Here is a 22,804-nt window from a genome sequence, read left to right as displayed (position 1 = left end):
ATTTCTCTTTCTTCTTTTTAGGTTCTGAGGAAGAAGTGGCTAAAGACGAAGAAGGTTTAGACCTTTTTGCAGGTTCTCTAGCTTTGTGTTTGAGGGATTGAACCCCAGTAATGGCTTCAGAAAATAAAGCTGGCAGTAAGCCTTTCAAAATCAATTAGTTTTTTTCTATCAGCTAGAGCTCGCGGGTTGAATCCAAGACAGATACTGCAATCCTGTTGCAAATGATCCGGGCTCAAGGAATATAACCAACAATTGCGGGCAACGGAATAAGGCAACTTATGCCCACACATTGTACTTTTTAAATCTTGAAGGGCATTTTTTGGACATTCTGAAAGAAAACTATAATAATAACAATAACAATAATAATAATAATAATAATAATAATAATAATCATCATATAAATACTATATTAGACAGTTTTTTTTAAATACCAGGAAAAAAGGTTAAATAACAACAATGGTAAAGAAGAAATACAAATATTTTGTAAGATGGAAAAAAATTACCAATGATGGGAAGTAAGAAGGTACACGCTAAGTATAAAAGGAGTAGGGAAGGAAGTCTGGGCCTACCAACAATGGTAGGAAAGAGTACACTCAAAAGTGTATGAAAATAGGACTATAGCAGAGATGACTTAATAAGAAAAACTAAAGATTAAATACGTACTCATAAATAGTTTTTTGATTAGAAATATCAAAATAGACTTATCTCCCACTCTACACTTGAGAGCTGAAAGTAACCACGTCTAGACAAGAAAACAGCAAATGAGATCTGAGAGATGTTAGGAGTTGATGTATTATGGGCAGGGAAGGAGCTTGAGAGTTTTTAGAGACCACAAGCTAATGTACCGGCCGAGTTGGATCTGAGGATTGGATCCAAACCCATTAGTTTAGGAATGAATGAAAATTGACTACATCAGATTAATTTATTATTCTGAGGCACTTTATATTTTATCTACTTTTTTAGATACTAACTGTTGGGTATCAGGATAATTACAGGCAGCATTTAATTCATCCTCCAGGACTGGCAGTACAGAAGGGTTGGAAGAAGAATGAGGAGTCTCCATTTGTAACATACCATAATAGCTTCTCAGTTCAAGAGAAGCCATATTTGTTCCCATAAAAATGCCTCATTCATCCAGTCTATGGTCTTATCAAAAGAAAATTCCGCACAAGATAAGAGATAATATTTCCCTCACCATCAGAGAGTTAAGCTTGTGAATCCATGGAAGAAGAAGCCTTGTCTTTGTTATAATCAGGATCATCAGGCCCTATTTCCTCAGTAATTTCTTTACAGAGGATGAACACTTGTAATGGCTTCTGGATACAAGGATTCATAGCCTGTAATGCATGCTGTGCTATGATAAAAAAAAATCATCTTTCTTAGCTGTAATTACTTTTTCTTTTTTTTTTGCTTACCCATCAACGTTGTTTTATTTTCTGCCTTTTGTTCTTTCTAGAGTTGATATATGCACCACAACTGTAGGGTTTCCAACCTATGGTAAGCATACTATAATTGAAAATGTTTTTTTTTTTCAAACAAGAAACATTTTTATTGAATTATCTGTTATGACACAGACAATCATACATTTATATAAATGAAAATAAACCATATTGACATATTTTCAGTTGCAAGAATCAGTTATAATCTGTACAGTCAGTCAGTCAAACATTACATAGCTCATTAAATTCCTGCCTTTCCTTAAACCTCATGCTTCCTCAAAAACATTATTCTGCATGTATCATTCCCACAATTCCCATTTTTTTCTATGCAATTTGCGTCTACCCTTTTCTAAAGATCTCACTTCCAGTTCTTTTTTTCTCTGTTACTATATTCACTGCTTCTAATACAGCTGGTTTAGACTTTGATTTCCATTGTCTAGTAACTGGTGTTTTGGCAGACACCAGAATTAAACTCAGCAAGGCCTTACTATGTCCAGGCCATTGTAGTTCTGTATCACAGCAAAAAAAAAAAAAAAATCATTTCCTTAGTTGCACCAATTTTTCAACCATTATTTCTGATAGGAGTAGTCTGCAGGGAAGTTTTCAAGTCTAACAACTCGTTACACTCCCCAAAAATATTTTCCCAATTACCTCTTTCTTCCCCATCACACCTCTAACATACAATCTTTCTGAGGAAAAATTCTTTGCAGTCTGCTTAGGGCATAGAAATAGCTATGCAAACACATCCAAGAAAAGATCCTAAATCTTCTAGACTTTGTTCATATTTGGGAACCATACATATATTCTCTCATTGTTTCTTTGTGAATTACTTATCCAGTCTCTTCCCAATCCTTTCTAACCTCCTCTGATTAATTCCTATAGTTATCATGCAATATTTATATGCCCTACTAATTATCCCTTTTTTAACAGCAGCTTCTGTTGTAGAGTCTACTAACAACTCTACCCCTATTTGTTTCTCTTTGTCTACGTTGATTTCAGTCTTTGATAAGGAAATCAGTCTCTAGCCTGCAGTCCAAATGAATTATTGGCCTCTTCCCATTCTATTACTTTTTCCTCTCTAATTATTTGCTCTCAATACCTTGGTTCATTTGCCACTTCTCTCAAATTAATTCCAGACCCCTTTTTTCTATTCTCTGTAACCATAATTGTAAACATTCCTATTGGCAGAATTTCCTTTCTCTATGCCGGTGATGGCTTAGTTGTTAGAATACTTTCTGCTACTTTATGAATATAATATTTTGTATAGTTACTGTTCTTCTCCTTATGGATCTGAATTCAAAATCATAGTATTGCCTTGTTACTTGAGCTTCCCACCAGTTTCATCCTCATCACTTTCCACTTTGAATTATGGCTTTCTGATTGAGGTATATATAGGAGCCTTAAGTGTGTAGCTGTGAAATACCCCTTCAAATCAGGTAATCCCAAGCCACCTTGTTCTATTGGAAGGATCAACTTATCCCACTTGATTCTTGGCCTCTTACCCTCCTAGATACAAATCCTTCAATTCTTTATTAATTCCTATCCACAACTTCTCCTTGGGTGATAAAAATATGCCTGACCTGTGTATAAAACTAAAGAGACTAAAAACATTTTAACTGCTTGTATCTTGCTATCCATATCCATATCCATAAAACAGAGAAAAAAGTTATGTACTTACCATAACATTCCATCTGTGTTGTCCATCTTCATTTATCCTTGCCATATGGGTTCGATTCCAAATATTGGAACTGACTCGGACATTACTACAGCCCGCAAGAACCAAAAAACTCTCCAGCTTAAGTCCTACCCAGAATGCTCCTCTACAATTTACCTCAGATCAAGTTTGCAGATAGAAAAAGATAGAAAGTATAATCCTGATAACACCTTTATGAAGACCATATTTGGCATCATGTGTGAAAAAATGTATAACTAGGACCATAATTCATTCTACCAAAAGGCCTGAAAGGAAGGGGGATGGAGGGTAGGGAGTCAAGGATAAATGAAGATGGACAACACAGATGGAACATTATGGTAAGTATGTAACTTCTTCATCTGATGTTGTCCATCTTCATTTATCCTTGACATATGGGACAGATTCCCCATCTACTTTGGACCGTGGGAGGACTCATGGAAGGATATTCTTGAACACCATAGAACCAAATGACATTCTTCCCCTTGAGACCAAATCCAGTTTGTAATGAGTAATGAAGGTATGTGGGGTAGCCCATGTTGCTGCTGCACAAACCTTGTCCATGGAAGCCTTAGATTGGAACACTGCTGAAGGAGCAATGGCTCTGGTAGAGTATGCTTAACAGGCCAGGTAATTCGACTTTCTTCTTGTTGTATATAAAGGAAATGCAGTCTTTTAGCCATCTAGATAAGGTGACCTTGGTAACTGTTTTGCCCATTTTAGTACTTGAAAAGGAAACAAACAGCTGGTCAGACTTCCTTATGTCTTTTGTTCTGTGAAGATAGAAGTGTAACTGTGAACATCAAGAAAATGCAAACAGTACTCGCCTTTGTTTGAGAAACTGGGAAAAAATACTGGTAAATTGATTGCTTGTTTGATATTCTATTCTGACACCACCTTTGCCAAAAAGGAAGGGTTTGTTCTCAGTGAAATCTTGGTTTTTGTGAAATATCAAATAAGGTGGTTTACAAAATAAAGCTTGAATTTCTGAAATCCGTCTGGCAGAAGTTATTGCTACCAGAAATATAGTTTTCCAAGACAAGAATTTCAAGTTGCAGTCAGCAGAAGGCTCAAAGAAGGGGGAATGTACTATTGTTTGTAATACCAAGTTTAAATCCCCAAGGTGTATATGAATCCTTATATGGGGTTCTAACATCACAGTCCTTTTTAAGAATGCTTTGCAAAGTCTATGAGAAATTAATGAACATTTTTTAAAACCATTATGAAAATATCAGATCAACGCTAGTTGAACCCTGTTAGTAGAGGAAGAGGGCCATACTTCAAAGAGCAAAGCTAGACATTCTAAGACTATCGATAGGATCAGAGAAGAGATCAATGTTATTATCATGAGCCCAGAAGGGAAATCTCTTCCATTTACTATTGTTGAGTTTTCTGGTAGAAGGCTTATGGGAGGCCAAAAGAATCCTATGAACTGGGGAAGAAGGTTCATTAAAACTGGTAATCAGTGGAACTGGAAAAGCCAAGCCATGATCTTGAGATTTTGAAGGTTTGGGTGAACTAATCTCTCTGGAAGGGATAGGAGATCTGGATCTGGGTCCAGTGTCCACAGTCATTGAATCAGATAAGGCCAAACAAAGGGGAACCAAATCTGTCGAGGCCAGAAGGGAGCAATGAGGATTACCTTGCTTTTCAACCTGATTGTTTTCTTTAGAAATTGAGGAATTAATGGAAAAGGGGAAAAGGCTTACAGAAGTCCAGAGGTCCAGTCATGCAGGACAGCGTCTCTCAGGAACTCCCCTGGAGAAGGGACCAGTGCAAAGTAGCTGCTGCATTTGGTGTTCAGGAACAATGCAAAAAGGTCACAGCAAAGCTGTTCCCAGCGACAAAATATCTTTTTCACCACTCTGGGATTGAGAGTTCACTAGTGAGGCAGAAAAATGTATCTGCTCAGTTTGTCTGCTATCACATTGGAACTCCCTGGAATATGCGTTGCTATCAGAAAGTGGTTGGAAGAGATTGCCCACTGCCAGATTCTGAGAGCTTCTCGATAAAGGGGGTATGACAAGGTTCCTCCCTATTTGCTGATGTACCAAACAACCGACAGTTTGAAAGGCCTAAAACACTAAAAGCACTGCCCTCAGCTCCAGGACACTGACATGCAAGCTGGCCTCCATGGGGAACAAAGTGCCTTGGAGCGTCTTGCCCAGATAATGACCCCCCACCCCATCTGGGAGGCGTCTGTGGTCACTATGGCTTGGGGCTGACATGAGATAAATAGGCGGTCCAAGAGAATTTCCTTTGATTGAATCCACAAAACTAGGTCTTTCTTGCAATGGTTGGTAATCAAAATCTGGTCTGACATTGGTTGATACAGAATGGACATCTGGGATGCTAAAAGCCATTGCAGAACTCTCATGTGAAATCTTGCCAGGGGAACTAATGTGAAGGCCACCACCATTGAACCTAGAGCTTGCAGAACTAGTCATGTGGTTACTCTCTTGCTTCTGATCATTTTTTCCACTTGGGTCTTGATCTTTTGTAATCTCAGATAAGGTAGGGATGCTATGCAAGTATTGGTATTTAGTACCTCTCCTATGAATCTATAGATTGTGGTGGAGTCAGTTGTAATTTTTCATAATTTATGGTAAACCCCAGGTTGGCACAGGTCTGGAGAAGGTAATCTCTTGCTTGTTCTAGTAGATGCCTGGTGGAAGCAGTAATGAGCCAGTCATTAAAGTAGAGAAACACCTGGAATCCTTTCAGTCTCAAGTGGGCTGCTACTACTCCATGCATTTGTTGAACACCCTGGGTGCTGTGGTGAGACCAAAGGGCAGCACTCTGAACTGATAATGACTGGCTCCCAGACAAAAGCGGAGAAATCTCCTGAAGCACTTGTCCATTTTTATGTGATAATACACATCCTGGAGATCTGGTTATAATCCTCTGTGCCCAAACACTGAAGTTATCTGAAGCCAGGCGTGTCGGTGCAGGGATAAGCATCCCCCAACTGCCTCCAGAGGAATGCAACCAGGAGTGCTGATAGGGGTTACCAGGAAAATTATCAGTGGAACCCTGATTTTGTGGGCCACCTCTGCTGTGTGGATGGCGTCTTCCATTAAAGCTTCCCACTGTGCTCCTGGAGGAGCCACTGCCACATGTGTCCTGCAAAGGACCTTAGGACTTTTTGAACCACATTTTCATGCTCCTCTGGTTCCTCAAAAAGGACCGTTGAGGAGCAGAAAAATGTATGCCCACTGCAGAAAGGGTCTTTCCATCCTTTTCACACCTTGACAACGTTTCTCGAACTTTAGGGCCAAAAAAGGGACAAAAAGGGAAGATCCATCAAAAGGGGCATTGACGAATAAAGACTTGCATGGCTCCACAAATTCACACAAGTACATCCAGGCATGTCTCCTTATGCTACTTCTGATCCCACTGCTCTAGTCGTCCCATTGGTTGCATGTGCTATGAGCCTCGTGGATGAATTTGAAATGTACACTAGGGTGGCCAACTGAGAAGCAATCTTATCTTGGACTTGTCAGATATGGCTCTTGCCAGGGTATCTGATAACTCCTTAATCAGATCCCTTTGGAGTCTGGTGAAGTGTGCCATAAAGTTCAAAGACTATAATGCAAAGGTTGATAAAGTGTAAACCCAATTTTCAAACCTATCCATTGCCCCAGTCTATCTACTGAAAGGATGGATAGTGGAACTTTCTTCTGCCAGTTACTTTTTTTGTGACCGCTGCTACCACCATGGCATCTACCGGCAATCCCTTTGCCCAAAACTGATGATCCTTTGGTGTAGTTAGAATTTTGTCTTGAGGATGGGTTTTATAGGTTTATAGGTTCATAGGTGTGTACTAGGCTAATGGCCCTGGAGCCTATATAAGCCTAGCCCAAGAAGATTCCCTGGCATCATGCCACCCAAGGTTAGCTCCCAGTGCCCCTGTCAAGCAAGGCCATTGAAGTGATCACTGGGATGAACTTCCTGTTTCCCACACACTCGTCAAGATTTCTCTTAAAGAGGGCCAGTGGAGTGCTCTGCTTGACATGAATGGGAAGCTTTTTCCAGAGTATGGGAAGTCTCTGGGTTAGGAACTTGTCCCTCCAGCATATTCTGTTTATTGTGGTAATGAGGTTAAGGTCCCTGGAGCATGTGGCATGGAGGGATTGAGATTTCTTTAGGTGTAGCATATCTAGTAGCTCTGGGTCAGGCATGTCTTTGCAGGTCAAGCAGAGATCACCTCTAAGTAGGCAATAAGAGACAGAGTATAGCTGGAGCTTTTTGAGTCTGTCCATATAGGGCATGTGTCTAAGGCCTAAGATCCTCTTACTGAGGTATTTTTGTGGCCTTTCCAGTTGTTGTAGGTGTTTAGTGAGGTACATACCAAATGGGACATTGTATTCAATAATAGGTCTAATGGGGGACGAGTGGAGTGGGATTATGACCTCTTTCTTCCTGGATGAGAAACCCTTTGTAATGAGATAATGAGATGTGCCACATAGAAGGACTTTCTGACTACAGTGGCAATGTGGTTATCAAAGGAGAGGTTGCTGTCAACCTGTGTCCCCGGGTCTCTTATCACACCTTCAGTGTTTAATGGACTTCCACACATGTGGTAGTTCGTGAGCACTGAATTTTTCCCAAAGGGAATGACAATGCACTTTTTGGCATTGAACTTAAGGCCATCGTTTTGGCACCAGTTATTGGTGTCAGTGAGGCCTTTTTGTAGAATGTCTACATCAGTTGGAGAATCAATAATGGCTCCCAGTTTGCAATCATCTGCAAACTTGGTCAGCCAGAGTCCCTTAGTGTTGGCTTGAACTTCAGAAAAGTAGATGCCAAACAGGAGAGGACCTAGGACCGATCCCTGTGGGACACCACTTGTCACTGGTCGGTAGGCAGATATGGAGTCTGCTACTTTCACAATGTAAGTTCTATTAGTGATTCTAACTATCAGCTTTTTGGAGCTGAAAAGCTAAAAGAACTTTGGATTTTGTTTTTCTTTGGAGCTGAAAAGCACAAAATACCTTGGTTTTCTTTTGGTTTAAGAAACCTGGAATGGAGCGGTTATTTGCCCAGTATGTGGACTTATCCAAACAAATTATTTCTCTGCTGCAAATAAATGGAGACAATGGCAATGTTTCCATAACTACTACTACTCAGGCGGAATTGTTGACGTTGGGGTCTATATTAGAACACCGAACATTTGAAATGTCGAGTGTTCTAATATCGACCCATTTTCAGCAAACGCTGAAAATATCGAAGAAACAGAAAACCGTTTCTGTTGCTTCAGTATTTTCAGCGCTCTGGTGGAAAATTACAGGTCAGGTTCAGGTAAGTGTGCGATTGTGTGGACGTGTGGGTTAGGGCAGGTTACATGAGTTAGGGTTAGGGCGCAGGTCAGGTAAGTGTGCGATAGTGTAGACGTGAGGGTTAGGGCAAGGTAGGTGAGTTAGGGTTAGGGCTCGGGTGAGGTGACTGTGTGATAGTGATGGACCTTAGGGTTAGGGTTTGGGTTAAGGTAAGTGGATAGTTAGTGGTGTATGTATAGTTTAGTATAGTGTAAGGTGTACGAGTTTAGGTGTATGTGTGTGGATTGCTGTTTGTTTGGTGTGCTTGTGTTGTGTGTATGTGTTTTGGAACAGCAAATTTTTTTCCCTAGGAAAACATTCGCTGTTCCGAATGTTCAATGTTTTGTATTTTTGATTACTAGGGTTCGATATTAGAACACTCGACATTTTGAATGTTCGGTGTTCTAATATAGACCCTTGATGTTGCATACACCACCTGGCCCTAGTGGAAGTACCACTCAAAGTATTGAAGGTAGATCGAGCAACGTTAGCTTGGAAGGATGACACAGAGTGGATGAAGGTAGGATTTCAACACCCTTTGATTTTGAGACATTTTTGGCTCCTCCTTCCTCGAATACAAGGCCACTGTTAGAACAGAACGCTGGTTTTGGCAATTTCAACTCTCAGTTACAGCTATTTGAAAAGCTAACAAAAAAGTATAAATCTTTACAAATGGACAATGTTTTTTTAGAGCGTTCCATAGAACGTAATCAAGTACCGAAGGGGCTTAGACTTTTTAAGCTGCCAATGGTAATATTGGAAAACACCAAGGTGTTTCAGGACCTTATAACTCTTTTTGATAGAACAGGTATGGACATGATGTGGATTATTATCCGCAACAATACTGTTAAACTATCTAAACTAAAAGTTGAACTGTTAGCTTTAAAAATCAGTATACTGAATGACTTATTATTTGATATAAATAAAGCATGTTTCGACAAAATTTTGGCAGACACAGACAAGTTTGTTAAGGTTGGTCTGGAGAGAAAGCAAAGAAAGATTATGAAAGATACTACTGACTACAGAGAAAAGAGGGATTACCCCTCCAATAGGAGGGTTGATAAAGCACCCAGAGACACTCTTAATAACGAGGCAAACAGAGTTCCTGAAGAGGAGCTTAATGTGGTACAGACTGACACTTGTGAGGACAATGAACATTTTTTAGACAACCCACCCCCACTGAGGCACTCAGATAATTTACAGAACTGTGCCCAGTATCAGAATCATATAAACATGACACAGGAAGACAATAAAGACTATCAATGATGGTCGAAAGAGTACCCCAAAGTGTATAAGTAAAAGCGGAAAAAGGGTAGGCTACTGAGAAAAAAGAAAAACACTAACAATATTAAAGAAGTAAAACCTTATGACTATACAAAAACTAGAACTACAAAGGAGAAATAGCTCGAGAGCTAGTTGACAACGCATCTGTCACAGAAAGTGGCAAACGAGATCTGGGGTAAACTGGAGAGGAGCATTCCTAAGTACTTCATTTTATCATGTCCCCATAAATATGGGTATTGCTGAAAAAAATCATGTGTGGGTACATAGTTTACAGCAATTGCCTTTGTTTTATTTTCAGTATGTCTTTTAAACAGTAAAACATCTTTATTAAATTATCACTTATGACGTATGACACAATCAATCATACATTAATATAAATGAAAACAAACCATACTGACATAATATTAGTTGGAAGAATTATACATCACAAACAATTTTGACATAATTTTGGTTGCAAACATTACAAATCACTTATAATCTACCCAATCATTGTCAATCAAACATTACATAGCTCATTCAGATCCTGCCTTCTTTTAAACCTCATTCCTTCTCTGCATGTATTGTTCCCACAATTCCCATTTTTCTACATAATTTGCTCCTACCACTTTCTAACTATCCCAATTCCAGTTATTTTATCTCTGTTACTATATTCACTACTTTTAGTAAAGTTGGTTCAGACTTTGATTTCCATTTTCTAGTAATTACTTTTGGGAGCCACCATAATTAGACTCAACAAGGCCTTACTATGTCCAGGCAGTTCTGATTCTGTATCATAGCTCAGAAAAATAATTTCTCTTGATACACCAATTTGCTCACCTAGTATCTCTGATAAAGTAGTCTGCAGGAAATCTTTAAAATCTGCCATCTCATTACACTCCCAGAAAATATCTCCCCAGTTACTTATTTGTTCCCCAGCATGCCTCCAACATTCGCTGTCTACCCAAGGAAAATTTTTCTGGATTCTACTTGGAGCATAAAAATACCCGTGTAAACATTTCCAAGTAAAAAATCTTCTAGATTTTGTTGCATATTTGGAAGACATACATATACCCCCATTGTTTCTTTGTGAATTGCTTATCCAATCTCTCTTCCCAATTCTTTCTAACCTCCTCTGATTGATTTTTATAGTTATCATGCAATATTTTATATGCTCTACCAATTATTCCTTTCTCAATGGCAACTTCTGTTCTAGATTCTACTAAAAACTCTAACTGTGCTGGTCTTTCATTTAGGACCCCCTATTTATTTCTCTTTGCCTATACTCTGATATCAATCCTTGATAGAAAAGGCAATTTCTAGCCTGCAGTCCAAATAAATTCTTGGGACTCTTCCCATTCAGAAATGATCACTGAGGAGCTCAGTGAATGGATATTTTTGCCTGGGTTTTAAGGAAAAATTTGTTGAATTTAACTGTCTGTTTTTTGTGCACAGTTGTGTGGCCGTGTGCAGTGCTGCGTGATGCACAAACAAGCAGAAATCTGCTTAGATGCAGGGCTTAACACCAGAAGCTAAAACTTGAAAAAAATTCTAACAAAATTTAAGAGGACCGATGAGGATGCTTATTCCAAGCCCTAGACTGGCCTCCCTGTACCAGTCAGGTCCCAATCAACACAATTCTCTCAAAAAATGCAAATAGGCCCCTTCCAATCCAAGATGGCCTGGAAAATGTGCTCAGAACAAATAAATCACTACAAATAGTTCCAGAAGCAGCAGGCCTGGATCTGGACTATGCTACAGCTACTAGCTACCCTAGTTTCAGTGAGAAACACTAGAGAATGTTTAACACAGTAGAAAAATAGCAATGAGACACTGAAAAAAATGTTTAAAGCAGCAGAAAATCATCCAGAAGGCTCTAAAGAATGATTTAAATAGTTAACATGTCAGTTAATTAAGTACTGCTTGGTGGGAAATCCACTGCAGTTAGAACAGATAGCTTTAAAACAGTGAAAAAATACTAGTAAAATACTTAACAGTGGAAACAACAAAAAAGCTTGCTAAACAGTGAAAACAGCAGTAAAATTAGATTTTACAGTGCAGCTGACAATTGCAGTATAACAGTGTAGTTTAGTACACAGTAAATAAATACAGTATAAAAGTAGGTGGCAGGCAATAAAAAGTGTAGTAAATAGTATAAATAAGCAAAAAAACAGGCAACTTATGTTTTTTTTTTGGAAGCTCAGAAGCCTCTAGTCATCTGGTATCTCAGCTCAGACATGTGGCTGGTAGCCCATCTCAGTTCAGCTCAGTACAGAGAAGCTTCCAATTTCTCAGTTTTTGTATTATCTTTTGTTTAGTCTCTTCCCACATATCCTTAGATGCCGCACTGGAATCATTTTTAATCCATACTCCTAAGTACTTCATTTTATCATGTCCCTATAAATATGGATATTGCTGAGCAATTTTTGTGTGGGTACATAATTTACAGCTATTGCCTTTGTTTTAGCTTCATTAATTTTGTATCCCAAAAAGATCTGAAACTGTCTCAAAATGTTCTATAACACTGAAATGTCCTTTTCTAGATGTGTCAGCAGAATCTCCTTTCTCCATTCCCTTGTTGGCTTAGTTCTTAGAATACTTTCTGCTGCTTTATAAATATAATATTCTATATGATTATTGTTATTCTCCTTAAAGGTCTGCATCTAAAACCCCAGTCTTTCCTTGTTTCTTGAGCCCCCCCCCCCCCGTTTCATCATCATTTCTTTTCACTTTGAATTATAGTTTTCTGCTTGTGCTATGTATAGGAGCCTTAGCTGTGTTACTCTGAAATACCCTTTCAAATTGGGTAATCCCAACCTACCCTGTTCTATTGGAAGAATAAACTGATCCCACTTGACTCTTGTCATCTTCCCCTCCCAGATGAAATCCTTCAGCTCGTTATTAATTGCTATCCACAACTTTTCTGTTTGATAAAAAAAATATGCCTGGCCTGTGTATAAGACTAAAGGGACTAACAACATTTTAACTGCTTGTATCTTACTATCGATATCCAGAACTTTCATTTTCTCAGTTTTTGTATTATCTTCTATCTAATCTCTTTCCACATATCCTAAACTGCCACTCTTGGATCATTTTTAATCCATACTCCTAAATACTTCATTTTATCATGTCCCCATAAATATGGATATTACCGAACCAATTTGTATCTGGGTGCATAATTTACCACCATTGCCTTTGTTTTAGCTTCATTAATTCTGTATCCTGAAGAGCTAAAACTGTCTCAATATGTTCCACAACATGGTGATGTTCCTTTCTGATTTTGTCAGGTATAAAATAATGTCATCTGCAAATAGAGCCAGCTTTTCTTGACTGTCATACCAATTATATCCTTGAATTTCTGAGTCCATTATTTTCTTTGCTAATGGTTCTAAATATAATGCAAACAACAAAGTGGAGAAAGAACACCCCAGCCTGGATCCTCTGCTCAAGCAGAGATTATTGGAGAGGACCCCACCCACTTTAATTTTCACCTCCAATCCTTCATATGTCCTCCTAATCAACCTTATAATTTTATCAGGGAATGCAAATACTGCCATTGCTCTGCTCATAAAGTCCTAGCTTACTCTGTCAAATGCTTTCTCTGCATCAAGACCCACCAACAACAGTAGTATTTTCCTACTTTCTGCTTCCCTCTGGATCATCACTGTTCTGTTAATGTTGTCAAATGTTTGCCTGCCCTCCACAAAACCACACCGATCCATGTCTGTCAATTTTGGCATAACTTTTGCCATTCTTTTAGCCATTATAGACATAACCATTGTATAATCATGGTTTAGTATTGAAATGGGCCTGTATGAAGCTGGATCTGATAGGTTTATAACATTTTTAGGTATTAAAACCACCACCGCTTGCTTCCAGTATGTTGGTCCTTTTCTTCCTTTTAAAATACTGTTAAATAAAACCTTCCAGATCTTTATCACTTTCTTCCCTCCTAGCTTCCAAACTTCCACAGGAATACTATCTATTCTGGGAGACTTTCCTGTATATTGGTTATATATCACTATTTTATCTCATCTCCTCCTATTCTAACTTAGTAATTGAGCCTCGACTACCTCTAAACTTGGCATATTTAATTCTTCCATAAACATTTCCATTTGTACCTTTTCCTTGATTTCCAAATTTCTTTGCTTTACACAGATTTTCAAAAAATCTCTGGTTATTTTCCTTGTTAAATACTCTCTAAAGTTGACAACAACCCTTTCTACTTTCTGTTGCTTGAGCTGTTGTGCTAAAAGGTTTTGTGTTCTGGAGTTATTATATAAAAAAACAGTTGTTTCACAGGAATCTTTCTAAACCCATGCATATTATCAAGGCAGTCCCTTATTTTCTCTTTAGCACACTGCAATTATGCCAGTTCTTGTTCTGTGAGATTCCCTTGTTCTGCAATACTTTAATCTTTGTTATTCTCTCTAAATAATTCTGCTTGCTTCTTAACCATATCTATTTCTCTTTTAATTCCACCATATTTTTAAACTGAACTTTAATTTTATCTCACTTACTACCTACATTTTCAGAAGAAAGTTCTATTTTCCCTTATAGTAATTTCCACTACCCATTTTGTAAATTACTCTTTATTTAGCAGATAGGTGTGGAAGTGTCAGTGACTCATTTTTATTTCATTAATCTGCATTTTTATTTTAGTTATTATTAGCATGTGATCTGAAATAGTTATTGGATGCATATCAAAACTTTCAATTACATGTTCATGTGAAATATAATTTCTGCCTAGCCTAACCTAGTTTTTGTACCATGGGGAAAATATGTAAATTCTCTCCAAACCCCTACTACTGAATTCACATTTTCCATACCAAATATTTTCTTAGATTTCTTCAAAAATCTACCCTGTTTAGTTATATTTTCCCTTTTAGGTCCCCTAGATGCATCCTTACTGTTGCAAACCAAATCCCAGTCCACATTTAAAAGCAATATTCTCTGCTGAAAGTTGATTATTTCTCCCAGAATTTTCTCAAGCTCCACTGCAACAATTTTAGGTGGAATATAAATTATTGCCAGGGTAATCTTCCTCACTTGCCAGTAGCCTGTTAGTACTTTAGTACTACAAACCTACCATCATTATATTTTTTATCTTTTTCTATCACTATTGGAGCTTCTCTTGCAATTAATATAAGAACTCTTATTTTCCTTTGTCCCAGATATTCAACTGAATAACCATCCTGAAAATCTTTCTCTATCAAATTCACATGCTCTTTTCATTTCAAATGTGCCTCCTATATAGCATAGCTGTTTACACTTCCATTTTTAATATAGTTCACTACTCTTTCTTTTTTGTATATGTCTGGGAAACCATTCACATTTAAAGATAATATGCAAAGTGTTGTCATTATAATAAGAAGTTATTATTCCCACATACTATGCATAACAGATTTTTTAAATGTTGAATTTCAGCTTTTATGTTACATGCATAAACTAATGTTTGGCAGGTTGATCTTTTATACATTAATTTCTTGTCATATTCATTTGAACCTATGTAACACCTTACAAGATCTTTTGTTTTAATTAAAACCCTAAAACAAAAAAGCAAACACACCCCAAGAACACCCCCAAAACCTATTAACTTAATACAAACATACAAAACTATGTAAATATTCAAATAACAAAGTTTAACCCTCCTAATAGGAACAATTGTCCTAGACTGACAGCCAAAATCACACACTTGAATTAACCTATAATGAAGGTTATCCATGCTGAAACATATGGTACAGCTTGTGCTTCTGCTTACATTAAATGCTATATTTTTTGTCGTATCTTTATTCCTCTCCCAGATGTAGAAAACAACTTGAATACTTTCAGAAAACATTATCTCCTAGCCATTGAAATAATGTATTGATTGTTTTATAGCCCTTATCAGCTTGCCTCCATCAAAACATGTGAATCAGACAGAGTTGCCTTCCACTACAAGCTTCTCATGTTGCACTGTGAACATTTATTTGTTAGAGTAAACTTTTCCTTATATTCTGTGCTCTTTTATTTCCTTTCTTCCCCTTAAAACTTGTTATTGGATCAAGCCAAGGGACTTATAATCATGCAAAAGTAAGAAAAAGCACATCAGTTTGACTTATATCATACTCCTTTGTCCAGGCTTTCTTCTGTGTCTTTTTTACATTGCAATGCCTATATTTTTTAAAACTGAAGAAAAAGAAAGAAAGAAGAAGGAAAAACAGGGTAGCCTGTTTACTTTAGTAACCCTGTTATACACAAAAAATCCTGAAACAGCTTTAGTCTGTGGCATGCAGTATGTCATGTATTATAAAAATAGTGTTAAGAAGAAAATGTGTTTTACTTACAGTTAACTCTTTCCTACCTCTTATCCCCTTCTTAATGTTCTTCCAAACATTAATGACATGAAGAAGGGCATATGCTTTGGAGGCCCTACAAGTTTAACAAAGTCAAAAAACTCCAATATTACCAAGTTTTCTTGTTCCATCATATTTCACAAATGTAACTGGTGCTTTGTTATCATACACTTAGTCATTAATTTTCAAGTTGCTGATTTTCTTTTTCTTGCTCTCCATCTCCCAAATCCAGTCTCTGGTTCATTTCCAATGTATTCCTAGTTCTAGTTAACTCCTGTGCTTTTTTCTGTCTCTCAAGAATTTTCCTTTGGAAAATTGAAAAAGGTTTCATTGGCATAGTCTCGTTATAAGCTTTATTATCAAAAGAATAAAAAGCAGAATCCCATTCTGTTTGATAGCTCACTTTTTGTTGGACAAGCTTTTGCATTTCCTGCTTAGCGTGTTCTGCATAAAAAAAATACTTTGACCCACAAGGAAAAAAATATTCTAAAGATAGCCAGATACAGCAGCTTGAATCTTACACCTGCTTCTCGACATTTCCTGATTGCTGGAATACATTTACTCCTCTTCTGCCTGATGCACAGTGAGCACTCATTTTCCACAAACACTCTACTGTCTCCAACTTTCAGTACTTTGTCCTTCTACCACAGTTTTGTTAGAATTAATTATTTCTGCATGTAGGATTGCATTTTTCTATTAAAAAAAACTGCTTTTTCATGGTGGGGCTTGTAGCATATACATGATATGCCCTTGTTGTGGAATACCAGTCCAGTTGTTAACTGCAATATCATCTTGAGATAAACAATGCATTCCTCAACCGATGGGGTCATGGATCCAACATCGGGTCCACCTCGGCCACTTCCACAGACATTGGCTCTGTAGCTCAAGCTCCTCCCCTTACCCATAACCCCATATTTAAGCCTGGATTACCTCAGATCTCATTTGCTGCTTCAACATTTCAGACTTGGTCACATGCAGATTGAACATAGGGTCAGATAATTTACTTAATATTTGATTGTTACTGTTAACTTTACCTTTTCCCTTTTTTATCCTCCCCCTTTTCTGCTGAAAAAAAAAGATTCTATTTGGTAAAGTAGCTGTTCTTGTTGTGTTTTGCCTTGTGCCCTGTGTTGGTCTTTCTCCTTTTCTTGCTACCCATTCTTTTGGGTATGCTTGTTATACCATTGTTGGTAGTTTTTTTTTCTGTATACCATAGTTGGTACTAGATCTGACTTCCCCTTTCTTTTGTTGTTTCTCCTTAAAAGAGGACTGATAAGCCTACAGGTCTTAAGAAGTGTACTTCATGTGGGCACAAAATCCTCATCTCAGATGCCCATCCCCAGTGTGTCTATTGTCTACAGGCTGTCTACCTTAATGCAGAATGTGAGATTTGTGCAGGGTTTAACCACCACATGCTCACTGAGTGCCATAAAGTCTTGTTCTAAAAGGCCTGTTCCTTTCTACAACTTATTCTTCATCTTCTGCTGGAGCTCCCCCTCTTCTAAAAAATCTTCAGAGAAGCTTAAAGAGAATTCTTTGATTAAGTCCAAGGACTCAAAGAAGCAATCCCCTGATAACTCTCCTTCATCTGTTTCAGGCTCGGCTCCACCTGAAAAGGTGCAGAAATCTCCAGATCTGTTTGGATCTGAAAAGATCCAAGTCTCTAATCCACCACTCACCATTCACACAATATGTCCTGAGTCTATTCCCTTGAGGCCCCATTCACCTTTTTTGCAAGAGAGTCCTCTTAGGGTATCCAGACCACCTTCAACTTCTCCATCCTTCAGATCATCTAGGAGTCAAACTGAAGCAGATGGGGACAGAATGATGAGGAAATTCCTCAGGTCTCAGATTCAGTTGGCAGTCATTCCTGCTCCATTTTCCTTTGGACCCATGAGCCTACTTCTAGTCCAACCTCAACTCTCAACTCCTATTCTGATCCATCCTGTGGTTTTGGAGCCCTTTGACCTGCGAATTCCAACTTTGTCAGATCTGGATCCAAATGCTTGGCCTTTATTGACTCCAATTACATCTCTGAGCCAGTCGATGCTGACCTTGTCAGAGCTGGAGGGATTCTGGAGTTCTAGCTTCAGCACAGATCTGGTTGGTTGGTTTTGACTCCAATGCTCTCAGCACTATATCTGCCTCTTGAGGCCTCAGCACTAGATAGCTTGGCTCTGACCTCTGTGTTGAGGCAAGACCATGGGAATGTTCTGACCTGTCCAGGATGGGTGGTTTTGGCTCCTACCAGGCCAGCTGTTGGTTCTTCCATGGCTTCTGCCTTCAAGGTGGTGGAGAGAGCTTTCTCCACCTCTGTGGACAAGACATCCTTGCCCTCCTTGGCTACTATATGTCCTCAACTGTTTGCTTTGGGCACTGAGCCTCTTCATCCTGTTCCATCTGGCAGCTGGCATGGTCAAGCCTGGAGATGGTCCTCATCCATGACTGTACTCATACATCTGAGTTCTCCTTGGAGCACCCTAATGATAACCCCCTTGGAAACATATGTGCAAGAGGAGATACTTGGATTCCCCACAGGAATCATTGACAGAATACACAAAATTATATGAAGGAGCAGGGTCCCCTTGATCACCCCTTGAGGATGTCTCCTTCACTGAAGTACTCAAGGTGATTGGTCTTCCAACCCCCCACACCAGATGAGTCAGTGTTTCTCAAGGCTTTCAGAGTTGGCTCAGTAAGTCCTGGGTAGTCCCCCGAAGGACAAGCTGGTGGACCTCATCTCCCACCAGGCTTGGAAGGAACTGGATGCCATGGAGCTAATCCCAAAATGACCTAAGTACCTGGTGACACAAAAGGACTGTATCGATTGGAGCAAGGGGGCCCTCAGTAGATGCTATGGTAGTAATAGCAACCACCAAGAAGAAATTTGATGAAGAGAGTCATTTTGTCCATCCCCTGAACAGAGTCCAGGGCATTAGACAAATTTGGGAAGTGTGCTTATGCTTCAGTGACATTTGCCCTGTGATCTCTGAACTATTTAACATTGGTAACTAGATTTCAGAGGGACTTGATCAAAGAGTTTTCTAATGCCCTCTCAGGGTCCATGTCTACAGAGGACAAGAAGACCATTTCTTTACAAGTGGCCACCCTCCAGTCCCTTTGAAATGACTCTGTGAGGCTGATGTTTCATGTCTCAGAGGGAGTTTTCAGAGCCACAGGTTCAGGAATTGCCATGAGAAGGCATGCCTGGATGCACCTTTGTGATTTTGTCATCATTCATCAGTGCTTCTTTTAATGGATCCACCTTATTTGGCCCTAAGATGAAAGAAACGTTCTCTAGGAGTGAACAGGATGGGAATCCATTATCTGCTGTTCTGATATGCTTCTCTCCCCCAAAGTAGTTTTCTACAGAACCAGATAAGGTGTAGGAAGATGTGGTTCAGCAAGTCACAAGGGTCTTTCCAGGACTCCTACAGGGACAGGTCCCCCCCATGCAGAGGTAACAACTCTAATGGTAGATGTCACCCATGTGGCAGAGAAGGCCCACAACACCAGGGCTTCAGAGGTCCTTTCTCTGAAAAGCCCTTTCAGCACTCCTGAAAGGTTGCCTGACTGCTGCACTCTGGAGGTAGTCAAGGAGCCACTTATACCTGCACCTGCAAGCCTGGACTGCCATGACTTACATACTCTTTTCCCTTCAGCCTCCCAGTCAGTCCAAGAAAATCCCTAATCTTCCACCCAGTCAGAGGAAAGCAGCATCTACAGAGACAGAAATAGAAAAACTGCTCTTAAAAAGAGTCATCCAAATGATTTCCCCACACCAGCAAAGATTCAGAACTTACTTGAGGTTAATTTTAGTGCTGAAGAAAACTAGGGACCTAAGACTGATCTTGGATGTCAGCAACTTGAATCAATTCATCAAACACTTGAAGTACCGAATGGTCATGGTTCAGTCCATTCCGACACTGCTGTACAAAGTAACTGGATGTGCTTTATAGATCTCTGGAATGTATACTATCACATCAAAATAGACAGATGATCCAGGAGGTACCTATGCTTCTGGCTGGAAGCCAGTCACTACCAGTTCAGGACCCTGCCCTTAGGTCTTACCACAGCCCTGAAGGCGTTCACCAAGTGCATGGTAGTGGTCGCAGTTCACTTGAGATTGCTAGGATTCTATGTGTTTCCATATCCTGACAACTGGCTTCACTCTACTCCCATGTAGCCCCTACTGATTCAAGCCAGGGACTACTGGCTTCAACTGGGCATCACAGTCAACTACACCAAGTCTCAACTCTCATAGGTTCATAGGAAATTACTAGGCTAACAGCTCAAGAGCCCTTCAAGCTTAGCTAGTTTTACTCAGATTTTACCCAATTTTCTATCCCTAGAGGAAAGATAACAAAGATCAGCAAGTGGGGTTTTGACAAATTTTACAGACTGCCTCTGTCTATAAGGGACATGGAAGCCATCCTAGGAGTGAATCTGTGATTTCCTTTCCATTGGTCCAGATTATGCTTAAGATGGTCAGGGAAGGGCTCTGCTTCACATGAATAGGAAGCCTATTCCAGGGGAGAGGCAATCTCTGGGATACATATATGTCTCTCCAGCATTATCTATTCAAATCAGAGATCAGGTTTAGTTCCTTGGAGTTGGTAGCCTTGTGCAGTTAGTTTTGCAAATATGCAACATTTTCATCAAGGCTGGGTCAGAGACTGCCTTGTAGGTCAGGCATAGCTCACCCCTCAATAATCGGTAGGAAACTGAATACAGTGATATGGCTTTTAATTGGCCTGCATACGATATGTTGGATATACCCTGTACTTTTTTGGTGAGAAAGCTCATGGAACACTCCAACTGTTGCAGGCACCTGGTGAGGTACGTGTCAAAGGGTGCACTGTACTCGATTATTGGTCTGATGAGGGCTGAGTACAATGCTACTATGAGATCCTTAGATCTTATTAGCTGAGACACATAGAAGGACTTCCTCACCACCGTGGACACATGATGGTCAAAGTTCAGATTACTTTCTATCTGAGTACACAGATGTCTCACCACTGGATCCAGTCTTAGGGAGGTGCTATCAATGCTGTAATTTGCAGGGGTATTTGATTTACCAAAGGGCATTATTATGCATTTCTTCACATTTAGAGGCCATGGCTCTGATACCAATTATTAGTCTGTGTCAGTCCTTTCTGTAGGATATCAGCATCATTTGGGGAGTCAATGATTGTCCCCAACGTGCAGTCATAAGCACACTTGGTCAGCCAAAGGCCATTTACATTTGCCTTGACATCTGAGAAGTATATTCCAAACAGGAGGGGGGGGCCCAGCCCTGTGGTACTCCACTGGTGGCTTGCCTCTTGCTGGATGTAGAATTCCCAACTATAATAAAGTGTGTCCTATCTGTGAGCCATTTAGCTATCCATCTGGTGACGTATAGTTTTATGCCTAATTTTGTGATTTTATCTATAATACCTGGGTGGGGTATTGTGCCAAATGCCTTGACCAGGTCAAAGTAAGAGGCATGCGCGGATTTACCCTCATTCATGGCCTTGGTGAGCTTTTCAAAGAAGTCCACCAGACTGGGCAGGCAGGACCTGCCCTCGATGAAGTCAAACTGGGTTGGGCCTTGAGTCTGGAGATTTTCTATATCATTGTTAATCAGGTCCATGATTATCCTTTCCATAGCCTTGCATATGAGGCTAGTCAGATTTATGGATAAGTAGTCTCCTAGGTCAGTTGATGGTCCCCCTTGTGAAGATTGTTGCTGTCCTTCACTCTACAGGGATAAAGCCTGTGTGGAGGCTGTGGTCAAATAGAGATATGAGTAGGTTTGCTAGGTTATGTTTAAAGCTATTTAATTAGCACCCTGGGATTCTGTCACGGCCCATTGATGCAGTGTGTCTAGATTTAAAGAGTGCAGTGATGATCTGCTCTTTTGTGATCACAGGTAAAGGAATGGTTGGGGGTATTTCATGGGGAGTGACCAGAGATGATGAGGGGGTGAAATTTGAGCTGAATTTATTGGCCAGCAGGTTTGCTATTTCTTCTAGCTAAGTATGGGAAGTGCTATCTACATACAGCCAACTCAGCACATTGTTGACTGTTTCCCTTAAGATTTCAGACATAACTAAAACAAATGCTTTGTGGTTATCCTCTGCTTGGGAGGCTATTTTGGTCTCATGTTTAGCTTTTGAAGACTTGAGTAGTTCCTTGATTTGCCTGATCAGACTAATGAGGGATTTTTTTTTTCTCTGTTGTGCACCCTCCCTCTTACTTCTAGACATGAATTTCTTCCTTCTGTTGTATAATCTATTTATGCCAGGGATCCACCAGGGTTACTTCTTTTTCTGGCTAGACCTGGGTTTAGTTCGGTCAGGTACTGACGTTTCTATGCAGTTGTTTAAGTGGTTGCATAGGGCATTTGTGTATACTTCTGTATAGGCATCTGTGTCATTGGGGTTAGGGGGAGCTTTAATATTACCTATGTTATCACTTTGTAGGGGCTAATTTCCCTTGGAAAAACATTCTTTAGAGTTTTAAGGTTTGACGGGGGTTCTACAGTTACATTTACTTCAAAGGAGACAAATTTATGATCCGATCTAACCAATGAGGACATTACGCTGGGGGGGGGGGGGGTTGTGAGTACTATGTCAAGGATATTTGAGCCCCTAGTGGGAGTGCACACCAGTTGTTCTAAGGCATTTTCACAGGCAAATTCCAGGAATCTCTGCACCTGCATGTTAGTGGCTGTGTATGTTTCCCATTTTATGGCGGGGATGGTTAAAATTACCCATG

This window comes from Protopterus annectens, chromosome 9.part0, assembly GCF_019279795.1.
Source record: "Protopterus annectens isolate FY-2018-M chromosome 9.part0, PAN1.0, whole genome shotgun sequence".
In the NCBI taxonomy this organism is placed as follows: Eukaryota; Metazoa; Chordata; order Ceratodontiformes; family Protopteridae; genus Protopterus; species Protopterus annectens.
This window is presented reverse-complemented; position numbering follows the sequence as displayed.